The sequence below is a fragment of the Podarcis tiliguerta genome, assembly GCF_965153285.1.
Source record: "Podarcis tiliguerta genome assembly, chromosome: 13".
NCBI classification, from domain to species: Eukaryota; Metazoa; Chordata; class Lepidosauria; order Squamata; family Lacertidae; genus Podarcis; species Podarcis tiliguerta.
In genome coordinates this window covers 52,737,527-52,751,089 of record NC_139546.1, presented here as the reverse complement: position 1 = coordinate 52,751,089, position 13,563 = coordinate 52,737,527, and the positions used below count along the sequence as shown (strand labels likewise).

At 50.4% G+C, this 13,563-nt stretch overlaps 1 protein-coding gene across 6 annotated transcripts in view; it reads right to left on the bottom strand.

Annotated features, from left to right (window-relative positions):
• Nucleotides 1-13,563, bottom strand: part of KIF1C (kinesin family member 1C) — a 54,559-nt gene that overhangs the window by 37,483 nt on the left and 3,513 nt on the right. Inside the window, exon 1 of one of the 6 annotated variants that reach the window (XM_083410087.1) lies at nt 13,221-13,382. The exons of the other annotated variants lie outside the window; for them this stretch is intronic. The gene's annotated coding sequence lies outside the window, so the exon portion shown is untranslated. Of the gene's footprint in view, nt 1-13,220; nt 13,383-13,563 lie in introns of those variants that run through there. 6 annotated transcript variants of the gene reach the window in all.

Sequence of the window (13,563 nt, the reverse complement as noted above, 5' to 3'; positions counted from 1 at the left end):
TGTCAGAAAGGTCTTCTTATTCCTGACGTTATGCAACATACAGCTGCTAAAAATAACACAGCATCTAGAGCTGTTAAAAAGGACACCGCACTCTTCCAACAGTGAGGGGAGAAAACAGAGCCGTTGTGGCTAGTAGCCGCTGGTAGCCCAAGCATCCTGGCAACCCAAGGAGCCGGCTGCGATTTCAGCCTCCAAGGATGCCGGGTCAGCAAAAAGGCTTTACTGCCGGTGCCTCAAGCTCTCAAGACAACTTTGCGGCATTCTTAACAGCAGCGGTTTTCGCCGTTCGAAAGCCACAAGGCGGGATTGCGCCACTTAAGCAAGCCCACAGAATTTGCATGATGTAGAAAAGGAGGGTTTGAACAGATTTCAGGATATCTGGGATTGGGAGGCGGGGGAGAGAGAACATCCGTAAGTCTCTAGGCTCCTTCTGCTTCCGCCCCACGATGAAACTCCCCCCCCCACACACACATCTGCGTTTCCAAGCTGGGGTTCCAGGGGGCAATTTTATGTCATATTCTGACTATAAAATACAGAGGCGGACTTTTCCAAGGGCTTCTAGATGTTAGAAAAAGGCAGGTGTTGGGTGACACCTGAGCAGAGCTCACCGTTTTCCTTCTTCCACCATCAGGCACTACAGTAAGTACAAGGGCCACCCCCCCCAGCTGACTCTTCTTTCACCCTCCCCACCCTAGCGATGAATCATAGAATTCTAGAGTTGGAAGAGACCTTCAGAACCATCTAGTCTAGCGCTTCTCAACCTGTGGGTCCCCAGATGTTGTTGGACTACAACTCCCATCATCCCTGACCGCTGGCTAGGAATGATGGGAGTTGTAGTCCAACAACATCTGGGGACCCACAGGTTGAGTCAGCACTTATTGCTTCCACAGGTGTGTGTTATAAGCAGAAGAGATGGTTTGGGACTCAGATGGGACCCACCATCAATTTGACAGTAAACACAAACAAACAAAAAAACCTGCCCGTGGTCTTCAAAAAGATAAAACAATAAAATTATCGGTTAAGTAAAATCAGCAGCGATAGTAACGATAAAGACTAAGAACAGATTAAAACTCGCATCGGCTTTCTAAACACCTGAGCAGGCTTGTCTAGCCAAAAATGTTTTTAGCAGGTGCCCAAAAGAGTACAGTGATGCCAACAGGCAGGCAGGGAGTTCCCAAGTGCAGGTGGCCGCAGACTGAAATATCTAGTTCTCATATGTGGAAGGGGTATTATGTGGCACTTGTATATTGTGCCTGTTCTGCCGATGGAAGCAGTGGAGTGAAGCCATTTCCTGAAGCCATTTCACAAACCGTTTTTGAAGCCTCTCCGAGCATGGAATGCTATTGAAGGAAGCCCAAAGCTGGCAGCCGCAGACCCCCAAAGCCAGGGAACCAGGCTCTCATGTTTAACAGCTGAACCTGGGGAGAAGAGTCCTGCTGGACCAGGAAGAGAACCCAGCTAGTTTGACACCAGCGGACTACAGTGGACAGGAGCTGCTGCATTTGGTTAAAGGTACTTCCAGCCCCTGAGGGTACCCAAGTCTCCAGGGACACAGCTAGATCCAGACACGCCCCCCCCCTGAAACTGCAAACCTGCTCCTTCAGCAGGAGGGCAACTCCATCCAGGGTCAGCAACTGATTTCTTGGACACGGGAGCTAGTCACCCACAGCGCCTCCATCTTGCCAGAATTCAAGATCAGCCTTTTGCAAACCTGGCTCCCTCCAGGTGTTCTGGACTACGATTCCCATCAGCTGCGCTTGGCTGGAGGCTGATGGGAACTGTAGTCCGAAACACCTGGGCGGGGCCCACCAGGCTGGCAAAAGGCTGATCTGGAAAAATACCTGGGTACTACGCTTGAAGGACTTGTTGTGAGTCTGGGCTGGGCCAGGCCTGCTGAGTCACGGCAGATAAAAACATGTACGTTTCACAACCACCCTGCTCTCTTCTCTCTCACACACGCATGCACACCTGTTTATAGCTGTCATTTGGGGTTAGAGGAGCACAAGTTTTCCTTTCCCAATAGCATGCCGCCAACACGCAGGCAGCGGCGAAACTGAAAGCTTGGAAATGGTACTTTGGACTGCCAGCAGTGCCAAGCAGGAGACGGCCAGCGGTGTGGCAGGAACACATTTTCCTTGCACTCTCGTAACAACACTAGAACTCGTGAGCATCTCGTGAAGCTGAATCCTGGAAGGTTCAGGACAGAGAAAAGAAAATCATAGAATCATAGAATCCTAGAGTTGGAAGAGACCACAAGGGCCATCGAGTCCAACCCCCTGCCAAGCAGGAAACACCATCAGAGCACTCCTGACATATGGTTGTCAAGCCTCTGCTTAAAGACCTCCAGAGAAGGAGACTCCACCACACTCCTTGGCAGCAAGTTCCACTGTCGAACAGCTCTTACTGTCAGGAAGTTCTTCCTAATGTTTAGGTGGAATCTTCTTTCTTGTAGTTTGGATCCATTGCTCCGTGTCCGCTTCTCTGGAGCAGCAGAAAACAACCTTTCTCCCTCCTCTATGCGACATCCTTTTATATATTTGAACATGGCTATTATCATATCACCCCTTAACCTCCTCTTCTCCAGGCTAAACATGCCCAGCTCCCTTAGCCGTTCCTCATAAGGCATCGTTTCCAGGCCTTTGACCATTTTGGTTGCCCTCCTCTGGACACGTTCCAGTTTGTCAGTGTCCTTCTTGAACTGGGGTGCCCAGAACTGGACACAGTACTCCAGGTGAGGTCTGACCAGAGCAGAATACAGTGGCACTATTACTTCCCTTGATCTAGATGCTATACTCCTATTGATGCAGCCCAAATCTGTGGCACGGAGCAGAGTTTATGTTCTATGTCTTGACCAATGTGTTTTATAGGCCCTCTTCAACACCAGAATAGGCAGCTTACAGTATGACTCTTTCCTGCAAAGGAAAACTGTGTCGCAAGTGGAACGTGGGGTTGAGCTGCAAGTCAAAGCACAAGTCTGCTTTCCAGAAAGCAGAAAATATAGAGTGGGGTGGGGGTAAAGCCCCCTTCCTCCCAAAACTGAGCCCCTTTTAAAAACACAATAACACGTGTGCCTTCTCCGCCCACAATGTGATCCCAAGGACATGAAAGGAAGACAAGGGGGGGGGGCAGAGATAGAGGAATAAAACTCCTTGCTCACATGATGGCCGATGACAGCTAAAAAGGGATTATTTTTAGCTAAGACAGCTGTTCCCTGGCAACCGAGAGCGGGAAGGGAAGAGAGATGAAACAGGCCAGGCGTGCATTTTGCACAGAGGCTCTGGCAAGAGGCTATCAAGCGCGCAACTCCTCCGCCCCACCCAGCCAGCTTACAGAGCCTGGGCACCTTGGCCCGCCCCCAGAAAGATCACGACCTGAAGAATATCAGAAGAGCCTGCAAAGGGAGCCCATCTCATCCAGTATCCTGTTCTCACAGTGGCCAGACAGCTGGCCGTTGCAGGGTGCATGCAAGAAGGATTGGAGCACAAGAGCACCCACCCAGTCTCCAGCAACTGGGATTTGGAATCATAGAATTGTAAAGTCGGAAGGGACCACAAGGGTCATCTAGCTCAACCCCCTGTATGGCTGTGTTCTGCTATGTGGACGACTGCTCTCAACATCGCTTGTCAGAAGGATGGGACACGGGTTTAACTTACTAGCTAGCAAAAAAAAAAAAAAGTGCTGCTTCCTCCAGCAACCTTGCAGGTGTCAGCCCCCCCCCCCCCCGTCCATTTCCTCCTCTTCCCAAGGTTGATTTAAATATGTATGCATTTAAAATCCCTATCCCAATCAGAATCCTTTTGCAGCATCATAAAGCGGGAAGGGGAACGCAGGAGTCCCGTGTGCCCTACCCGCTGCACCAAGCTAAGATATCCTGCACTTAGCCAACATTTTCCTTGAAACCTCAGTTATTTTAAGTGTGTTTTTCTCCTTCTGCCCCAAAGCAGCTTGCAAACATTAAAACACACACACAAAGAACGACAGCCGAAACGGCACTACACTCAAAAAGCAGCAATCACGAAAACATAACGCCGGGGCGCTGGAACAAAATAGGACACATTGGAGGAGGTGAGGGAATAAATAATCACAGTGGGGGAAAGAGCCTCTTGAAACGAGGTGGTCTTCATAAGGCGTCCTGGTGGCTTTGCTGTGAGAGAATGATCAGCAGCCAGCTTCTCTTACATTCCTCAGGGAGAAAGCTCCACCGTCTATGCACCCCTGTCCTGTCTACTCAGGCCTAACCTTAGATGTTGGTGGGACACAGAGCAGAGCATCTTCTGAAGATTTTGGCAAGAGGCAGGCTCATTACCTGCCACGCTGCACATCTGGGTGGCCACTGTGAGAACAGGATGCTAGACAAGATGCAGCAGGCTCTCTTTACGTTCTCAGGAAACCAGCTTGCCAGCTGTGATCCGTGAGGTTGCTGACTGCTGAGCCACCCTGTTTTTGCAACCCAGAGTGTGCTGGCCTGTCTGCAGCCTGCGGCATTTGCTTTTAAACAATGCTCTTTTTTCAAAGATGGCCGGCTGCTTACATTTATTTTTTTTGCAGCATCAATTTGGCCAAGACGAAAACAAGCTGAAGGGAGAATATATTTCCTCCCCCCCCCCCTTTCTTCACTCTAGACCCTCAATTTGCATTCCTCCAGCCAAAAGGGCGGCCAGCCAAAGCGCTGGCATTCCTGAAGGGTGTATATTTGTGTGTGTAAGAGAGAGCACTAACATAAGTGAATAAGCATACTGGAATCCCAACAAAGAGATCCTTCCTGTTCTGAGAGCTCCTCCCAGCCAGATCAGCCCAGCCCAACTAGTTCATCTGGGTCCACAGGCAGCGAGTGAAGGAAAAAGGCATCAATAAAACCCACAGCTCCTGGTGCCAGCCCAGGCACTTGCCACACGGGGCAGGCGGGTGAACGCCCTTCCCCAGACAGAAACCAGACAACCCATGCTTGCCTCTGTTCGTGGCAGAAATATGAAGACCAGCGCTTGCAGCAGGATGTGTGGGGGGAAGGCAGGGAGGGGAGTGGCCCATAAGAAGAGTCCTGCACTGGATCAGGCCAATGGGGGGCATCTAGCCCAGCACCGTGTACTCACAGGGGCCAACCAGATGCCCCAGTGGGAAACCAGCAAACAGGGTCCCAGCACAAGAGCAACTCTCCCATCCTGCAGTTTCCAGCAACTGCCATTCAGAAGCATTGTTCCGATGTTCTTCTAAGGGAGCTGGGCATGTTTAGCCTGGAGAAGAGGAGGTTAAGGGGTGATATGATAGCCATGTTCAAATCTATAAAAGGATGTCACATAGAGGAGGGAGAAAGGTTGTTTTCTGCTGCTCCAGAGAAGCGGACACAGAGCAGTGGATCCAAACTACAAGAAAGAAGATTCCACCTAAACATTAGGAAGAACTTCCTGACAGTAAGAGCTGTTTGACAGTGGAATTTGCTGCCAAGGAGTGTGGTGGAGTCTCCTTCTTTGGAGGTCTTTAAGCAGAGGCTTGACAGCCATATGTCAGGAGTGCTCTGATGGTGTTTCCTGCTTGGCAGGGGGTTGGACTCGGTGGCCCTTGTGGTCTCTTCCAACTCTATGATTCTATGATTCTATGTTGTCCTTTAGCGGTGTCTGACTCTTCATGGCCCCCTGGACCAGAGCACACCAAGCACTCCTGTCTTCCACTGCCTCCCGCAGTTTGGTCAAACTCATGCTGGTAGCTTCGAGAACACTGTCCAACCATCTTGTCCTCTGTCGAGAGCCAATGTGGTGTAGTGTAAAGAGTGGTGGACTCGTAATCTGGGGAACCGGGTTTACTTCCCCGCTCCTCCACCTGCAGCTGCTGGGTGACCTTGGGCCAGTCATACTTCTCTGAAGTCTCTCAGCCTCACTCACCGCACAGAGTGTTTGTTGTGGGGAGGAAGGGAAAGGAGGTTGTGAGCCACTTTGAGACTCCTTAGGGTAGTGATAAAGCGGGATATCAAATCCAAACTTCTCTTCTTATCTCTGTCGTCCCCTTCTCCTTGTGCCCTCCATCTTTCCCAACATCAGGGTCTTTTCCAGGGAGTCTTCTCTTCTCATGAGGGGGGTCAAAGTCTTGAAGCCTCAGCTTCAGGATCTGTCCTTCTAGTGAGCACTCAGGGCTGATGTCCTTCAGAATGGAGAGGTTTGATCTTCTTGCAGTCCATGGGACTCTCAAGAGTCTCCTCCAGCACCAGAATTCAAAAGCATCCATTCTTCGGCGATCAGCCTTCTTTATGGTCCAGCTCTCACTTCCATACATCACTACTGGGAAAACCAGAGCTCTGATGTTCTTAATAGTCCACAAAGACTGGTGAGCCTTGCCACAGCTTTTGAGCAACATTCATTGAGTTACAAATAAAACTAAATAGTGCTGGGCTGGGCCCAGATTTCCAGCTGAGCGCATCAGAAAGAGAAGCCAACCTCACCCTCCAGATGTGGCTGAACTACAATTCCCATCAGCCCCAGCCAGCAACATCTGGAGGGCCAAAGGTTTTCCCATCCTGGTCTTAACCTTTCTCTTAACAAACTTGAATCATTGAATTGTAGAGCTGGGCCATCTAGTCCAGCCCCCTGCAATGCAGGAATTCAAGAATCCCTGACAGGTGTCCATCTAACCTCTGCTTAAACACTTTCAATGAAGGCAGTCCGCTGCAGCAATATTTAAATGCTCTGTAATTTATTTATTCAAAAAACGTCCGCTTTTGAGTAAAATGCTTCCCAGAAAGAAGACTCAGGTGGGAAAGGAGAAACAAAGAGATTGGTCGAGTTGAAGAAGAAAGTGGCCTTTGGCTGGGCTTAGATCATGCGTAGGCAAACTAAGGCCCGGGGGCCGGATCCGGCCCAATCGCCTTCTCAATCCGGCCCGCGGACGGTCCGGGAATCAGCGTGTTTTTACATGAGTAGAATGTGTCCTTTTATTTAAAATGCATCTCTGGGTTATTAGGAATTCGTTCATGGTTTTTTTTCCAAAATAGAGTCCGCCATCCAAGGTCTGGGGGACATGGACCAGCCCCCTGCTGAAAAGGTTTGCTGACCCCTGGCTTAGATGGACCTCCCTCCAACGCCTTTCAAGCCCCTCCGCCTCCCCACGCACTCTGACCCCGGCTTGCAGCATCCTAACCCCCTACCTGTTATTCACAGCAGCCACTCTTCTGGCTGAGACCCCCACCTGCCTGAACCTTCACCCTCCACTGCACACTGTGGGGCAGGGCGAAGCTCACCTCCTCCATTCGACGCCTGAAAATGTTCCCAGGCACTCTGTGGTGCAAGCCCCCCCCCCCCCAAGAAGCCTCTTCCCCTTCCTCTGCAGACAGGCACCTTCCTCCCCACCCCCCACCCCTCCTGATTCCACAAACAGAGATTTGCAGGGCAGCTTAGGGTTGTATGTTTAAACCATTTGCTGCTTCAGCTCTGTGCTCTGAGCCGAAATCCTGTTACAAGCCCATCGCAGGCCCCTTCTGGCTGCAGAAGCATCCTGGACGGAGAAAGGAGGAAAGGGAGATCTTGTAACAACAATAGCTTTGGGTTGGTGGCATTACTTTTTAAAACAAGCGAAGGTTCTCTGCACAGAGCTAGCAAAACGGAGGTTTCATGCTCCAGAGCCACCGTCTGACCACAGAGAGCAGCTCCATTGTGGTCAAGAAGGGAAGAGGCAGACACACACACACACAGATACACACATTGAAGCTCCGCTTGGCTTTGTGTTCAGCCTTTCCCAAAGTCTGCCCCAGCCACGTGGAAGAGTCTTGCAGAAGAGCTGGGTGTGCCTGCACCTCCCAACACACCTGGAGTGATTAAGGCCAAAAGGATCCCAGGTATCTATCTACTCACCTCCGCAAAAGGGAAGAGTGTTTGGAAATGTGAAAGGCATAAGCCTTGCCTGTGCTGCTTAGGCCTTTTTCAAGAAGCCACACAAGCTCACCTGGTGTGCTCTTTCGCTGCAAGATGACTTCTGCCTCTTCCTCACCACTCGGTTTTTAATAAACGTAAGATGCGCCTGGTGGATCAAGCCAAAGCATCCAGCATCCTGTTCTCACAGGGGCCAACCAGCTGCCTCAATGGGGAACTGGCAAGCAGGACCAAGCCCAAAAGCCTCTGTCCCCTCCCACAGATTCCAGGAATTGGTTTTCAGAGGCATGGCTGTCTCCGACTGTGAAGGTAGAGCATAGCCATTGTGGCTAGTAGCCACCAATAGCCCTTTTTAAAAAGCCAATCGTCTTTTAAAGCCATGGGGGGGGGGGGAGGTTGGCTGTCCCTGCCTCCTGTGGGAGTGAGTTCCATAGTTTAACTCTGCATGAAAAAGTACTTTCTTTTCTCCCTTGCTTGACTAGCTTGTCTTTGGGGCAGGGTCCACATCACTCTGTCTAGCACTAAATAAATCACAGTGGTACCTCAGGTTACAGATGCTTCGGGTTATGCATTTTCAGGTTGTGGACCACGGGAAACCTGGAAGTACCGGAAAGGGTTACTTCCGGGTTTCAGCGCATGCCAAATCGCGTCATATGCATGTGCAGACACGGCGCTGCAGGTTGCAGACGTGCCTCCATCACAAATTACGTCCGCAACCCATGGTTTTACTGTATAATGGAACTGCACCAGGCCCATATCTCCATATCTGCAGCTGAAAGTACACAGAGAGACAGACAGCGCACAAGAGATAGCACAGGGATATCCATGTGCTTCCAGAGAGGTCCTGGGACTGAGGCCTGCTCAGGGAAACCAGGCTTTCCAGGCACTTAGCTATGCCCCTTAGCTTGTGCTGATGGACCAAGAAATGCACCCTGAACATGCTCAGAGGTTTTCCTTACTGCAGGGGAGTTCAACAGGGCAGCAGGCTATCTAACTTAGATTCTCTGTTCTGGACCAGTGGCATTTTAGTTCGCAACACGCCTCTCGCTAAGTCTGTTTGCTCCTGTAGAAACAACAGCTGACCCTGACCTCAGGAAACAGCCTTCTGCTCCCACACCCATCTCTTGCTCATACAAACACACGCAGAGAGAGAGAGAGAGAGAGAGAGAGAGAGCTGCAGCTATTGCTATGAACTGGCAGTCAATTCAGCCTCTCCTGTGGCACAGAGAAACCACCCATGCAACTCAGCAGGGAAGGCAGCAATAAGCCTTTAATTAAAGCTTCTGGACCATCAAGTCGTGTTAATTACCATAATCACAGAGCTGGTAGGAAACAAGACACACGCCCTGAATAAATAAATAAAAAGCGCAAGTGAAGCATCCGTCTTTCATTCAGCCGGAAGAGGGCCGTGCAGCAGCCTGCCTGCCTCTCTCCCACACCTCTCTCACACACACACACAAAATATGAGGCCAAGGGATGAACTCCAAGGCGTTATCAAAAGTGGCCAGGCGCTTGCAAGTCCAAGGATCCTACAAATCCAGGTTGCTCACGTGGCGTCACAATCCTCTTCAAGCTGCTGGAGGGGCTCTGGGGAAAAGGGCACCTTTTTCCACCTGTGGTGGGAGTGCCCACAGGTATTCCGATTCTGGATTTGTCCAGAAATGACCAAAATACTCAAATGTCCCCTTCTAACTTCAACACTTGTTGTTGTTTAGTCGTGTCCGCCTCTTCGTGACCCCCTGGACCAGAGCACGCCAGGTACTCCTGTTTTCCACTGCCTCCCGCAGTTTGGTCAAACTCATGTTAGTAGCTTCGAGAACACTGTCCAATCATCTCGTCCTCTGTCGTCCCCTTCTCCTTGTGCCCTCCATCTTTCCCAACATCAGGGTCTTTTCCAGGGAGTCTTCTCTTCTCAGGAGGTGGCCAAAGTCTTGGAGCCTCAGCTTCAGGATCTGTCCTTCCAGTGAGCACTCAGGGCTGATTTCCTTAAGAATGGAGAGGTTTGATCTTCTTGCAGTCCATGGGACTCTCAAGAGTCTCCTCCAGCACCAGGATTCAAAAGCATCCATTCTTCGGCGATCAGCCTTCTTTATGGCCCAGCTCTCACTTCCATACATCATTACTGGGAAAACCATAGCTTTAACTATATGGACCTGTGCCGGCAAGGTGATGTCTCTAACTTTACCACAGATACCATACGACGATCAGCTGAAAGGTTTCAGCTCTCAGGAACTCTTGATATGGATGTCAGCAGCTGCCAGAACCTCAACTGACCTCCCAACTTTATGATTCTGTGATTCTATGACTTGCAGCTTTTGGTTTGGTATAAGCCCATGTGGAGTTTAGCATTAGCCGGGGGGAAACAACTCATAAATTGTGGGTGGCCAAGGGCTTGGAGGACCCTGAAAAATTATAGGCCATTTGGTGGCAATCATACAACAAATACAGACACACAGGTCTCCCTCTCCACAGGATAATGTGAAATTAGGCTTTCTTAACGGTCTTAAATGGGGCTGGTACAGAAGCAAGGCCCCTTCAGAGTGCAGTAAGGAAGCAAAGGCACCATTTCCCCAGCCGCCCAGAAGTTATACTGTGTTACTGGGCAAGCATAACAAACATCCTTGTTGCACCTAGAGCAGTATTGTGTCAAAGGTTTTTGTAGACTAGAGCACACTCCGGATGCATGAGGCATTATCCACCATGGGAAGATTATATAACTATTAGACGGGAGTGTTGAGCACTGCCCAGGAATTTTTAGAAACCAAAAAAATGTTCTTTTTTAAAACGGATAATGTAATTTGTGAGTTTGCAATGGTCACAAATTGAGTGATGCCACCTTGAATCAAAATGGCGCTCACTTTGGGAACCCTCGCTCCAAGTTTGGTGACAATATCTCAAGAGCTGGCCAACTGCGCAGAGAACTGACAATCCATTTTCCAAAGTATATAGTAGATCTTATCTAATATCTCTCTCTCTCTCTCTCTCTCACACACACACCCACACACCCACCCACCCACCCACCCACCCACACACACACATGTGCATGGCGGGTCGGGTTGTAAATAGTGGAGCCAAATGGCTATCAAATGCAAAACGTTCCATCTGCATCCACTCCATGTAGTTCAAAATGCATACACATCAAATGCATTGGCCATTCGCAATTGCCGGTTAACACAAATCACCCAACTTTTACAATGCTAAGTCAACATCTGTAGCAGGAAAACAAAACTGATAGGTCTAAACAAACAGAATCAAACTCCCTGACAAGCACCAATTTCACACTGGAGTCTCCCTTCTCAGTTTGTGGTGGCAGATGTTACAAACTTTGGAGGGGAAATTGTGTTGCCGCCGCCATCCACAAGGGAGAATCCCACAGGGTGCCCAAAGGTCCCACTGCATTCCTGAATAGCTCAGTTGGTGAGAGCCTGGTACTGAGATTGCCAAGGCTGCAGGTTCGATCCCTATATGGGACAGCTGCATATTCCTGCATTGCAGGGGGTTGGACGAGATGATCCCTGGGGTCCCTTCCAAGTCTACTATTCGGTGATTCTATGATTCTGCATCACTTTACTAGGGAGAAAGCCTCTCAGGGCTGCCAGGAAGTCTGCCTCAGAATGATCCCAGTACATTCATCAAGCTTCAGGTAGGTGCTGAAAGAAAGCAACCGTGTTAGGCCAAAGGGATAAGAACATCAGAAGATTGGTTGGGATCAGAGGCTGTGACTGGCCTCCAAGGCTGCCCAGGGAGCTTTAGGGACAAGTGGGGGTTCGAACCCTGGTCTCTCCGAAGTCTTAGTCCAACGCAGTCTAATCAAATCACCACCTCTGACTCAGGTTGATAGAGCAGAAGGAGGAGAAAGGGAAAGATGAGGACGGAGAGGGTGAGGCGAAGGGCGAAATGGAGATCGCTTCCATGTTGAGCTGAAAGATTTAAGGGCCAAGACTCCACAGTGCCACAAACAAATCTAAGGATTGACAGGCTGTGGAATGACAGGGTTGACTCAGCTGGGGAGGAGCCAGTCAGAACACCAGGGCAGCTGTTGTGTCTGCCGTGTGCGCACATCAAATGGCACTCCCAGTATTTATGCAGAGAGCAAGAAGAAGAGTTCGCTTCTCCTTGGCAGGCCTGTGAGCGCAAGTCTAACAGGAGGCAATGTCTAGTCTCAGGCAACCACTGTCTTCCTAGGGCCTGCTTGGGGTGCTGTGAAGGAGCCACACCTGGGCAAGGGGTGACAGCGCTGGATTTCCCCCACCCCATCAAAACTAGACAAATCAGCCATTCACAGAACCTTCCCCATTCCTGGACAGAGGCAGGGAAACTGAGGCCTGGGGAGAAGGGCTCTAGACCAGCTTTCCCCAAAGGGGGAAGTAGGGTTACCTAGGGGCAAGAGGGGGGCACTGGAGGTGTCAAAGACTATCTACAGCAGACATGGTCAAACTTGGCCCTCCAGATGTTTTGGGGCTACAATTCCCATCATCCCTAACCACTGGTCCTGAACAGGATTTGATGAATGCATGGAGGAGGAGAGGACTGTCTATGGCTACTAACTGGGATGGCTATGTTCTGAAGCAGGGCAAGGCCCACAAGACCTTCACAAAGCAAGCTGGCCGGGGGGTGGAATCACTTTCCTCCACACCCCCTCAGCAGCCAAGACAGCAGGACAGCCACTACCTTGAAGAGCACCCTCCCAAGCGCAGCCCAGCATTATAGGAAGACACCATAGAGAGACACACAGCAGACCTAATTGCTACTTGGTAAAATAGATCCTTGACTTGCAGAACTGGCCACAGAAATGGGGGGAGGGAGGAGAGAGAAGGAGAGAAAGAAAGAGAAGGTGGATTTGTTTTTCTGCACTGTCCATGCATTCACAGGGAAGGCAATGTGCAGCAGGCAAGTTCCCATGCCAAGCTAGCTGAGCAAAGCTTTTTGCCGGGGCGACTCTCCCTCTACCCAGAGGCTTTCTGGCAAAGCAGGGGATATTTGATCAGCTGCCTGGACCTCAAAGAGCAGTCATGAGAGACAGGATCAGGAGGGCTTTTGCTTACAACAGGCCAAGGCAGATGGGAACGGCTTGGACAGATAAAAACACACACACACATACAAGAGGCAATGGTCACGCACACCAAGGCAATTGGGGAAACCTGTTAGAAAAGCAGCACAAGAAGTTCAAGGTTGGAAAAGGAAAAACTCCAAAATCCATGTTTGGTAACCAATTTGGGCAACAGGTGGGGGAGAGAGCGGAAGCTTTCCTAGACGTTTGGGTGTAAAACTCAGCAGCCTCAGCCACAGAAGGCTACTCCAAGGTACCCGCAAGCAGAACTGAAGGAACTGCCACAGCAAGAGAGAGATAGGCGCTGCCACCCATACCTGGGACAGAGTCGCACAGGGTCCAAGTCAAAGGCTATCTGGTCCAGCCTCAAGCCCAAGGGAACCAGTCTCCTCCCTTGCCACTCTGCCCAAGCAACCCAGACATCAGTGGGTGCCGAGAGGAAAAGTGGACGCCCTGCAAGAGCTGCTTCCAGCCTGAGCAACTCAAGGAAGTGAGCCAAGCCACGCGATGTAGGGGGAGAAGCAAAGGAACGGCAGCTCCATAAAGAAATCCAAAGAAGGGGCTATTGCACACAACCCAGGCATATAGGAAGCCACCTTAAGCAGGGTCAGACCAGCAGTCCGTCTCACTCAGTACTGACTGCACTGACTGGCAGCAGCT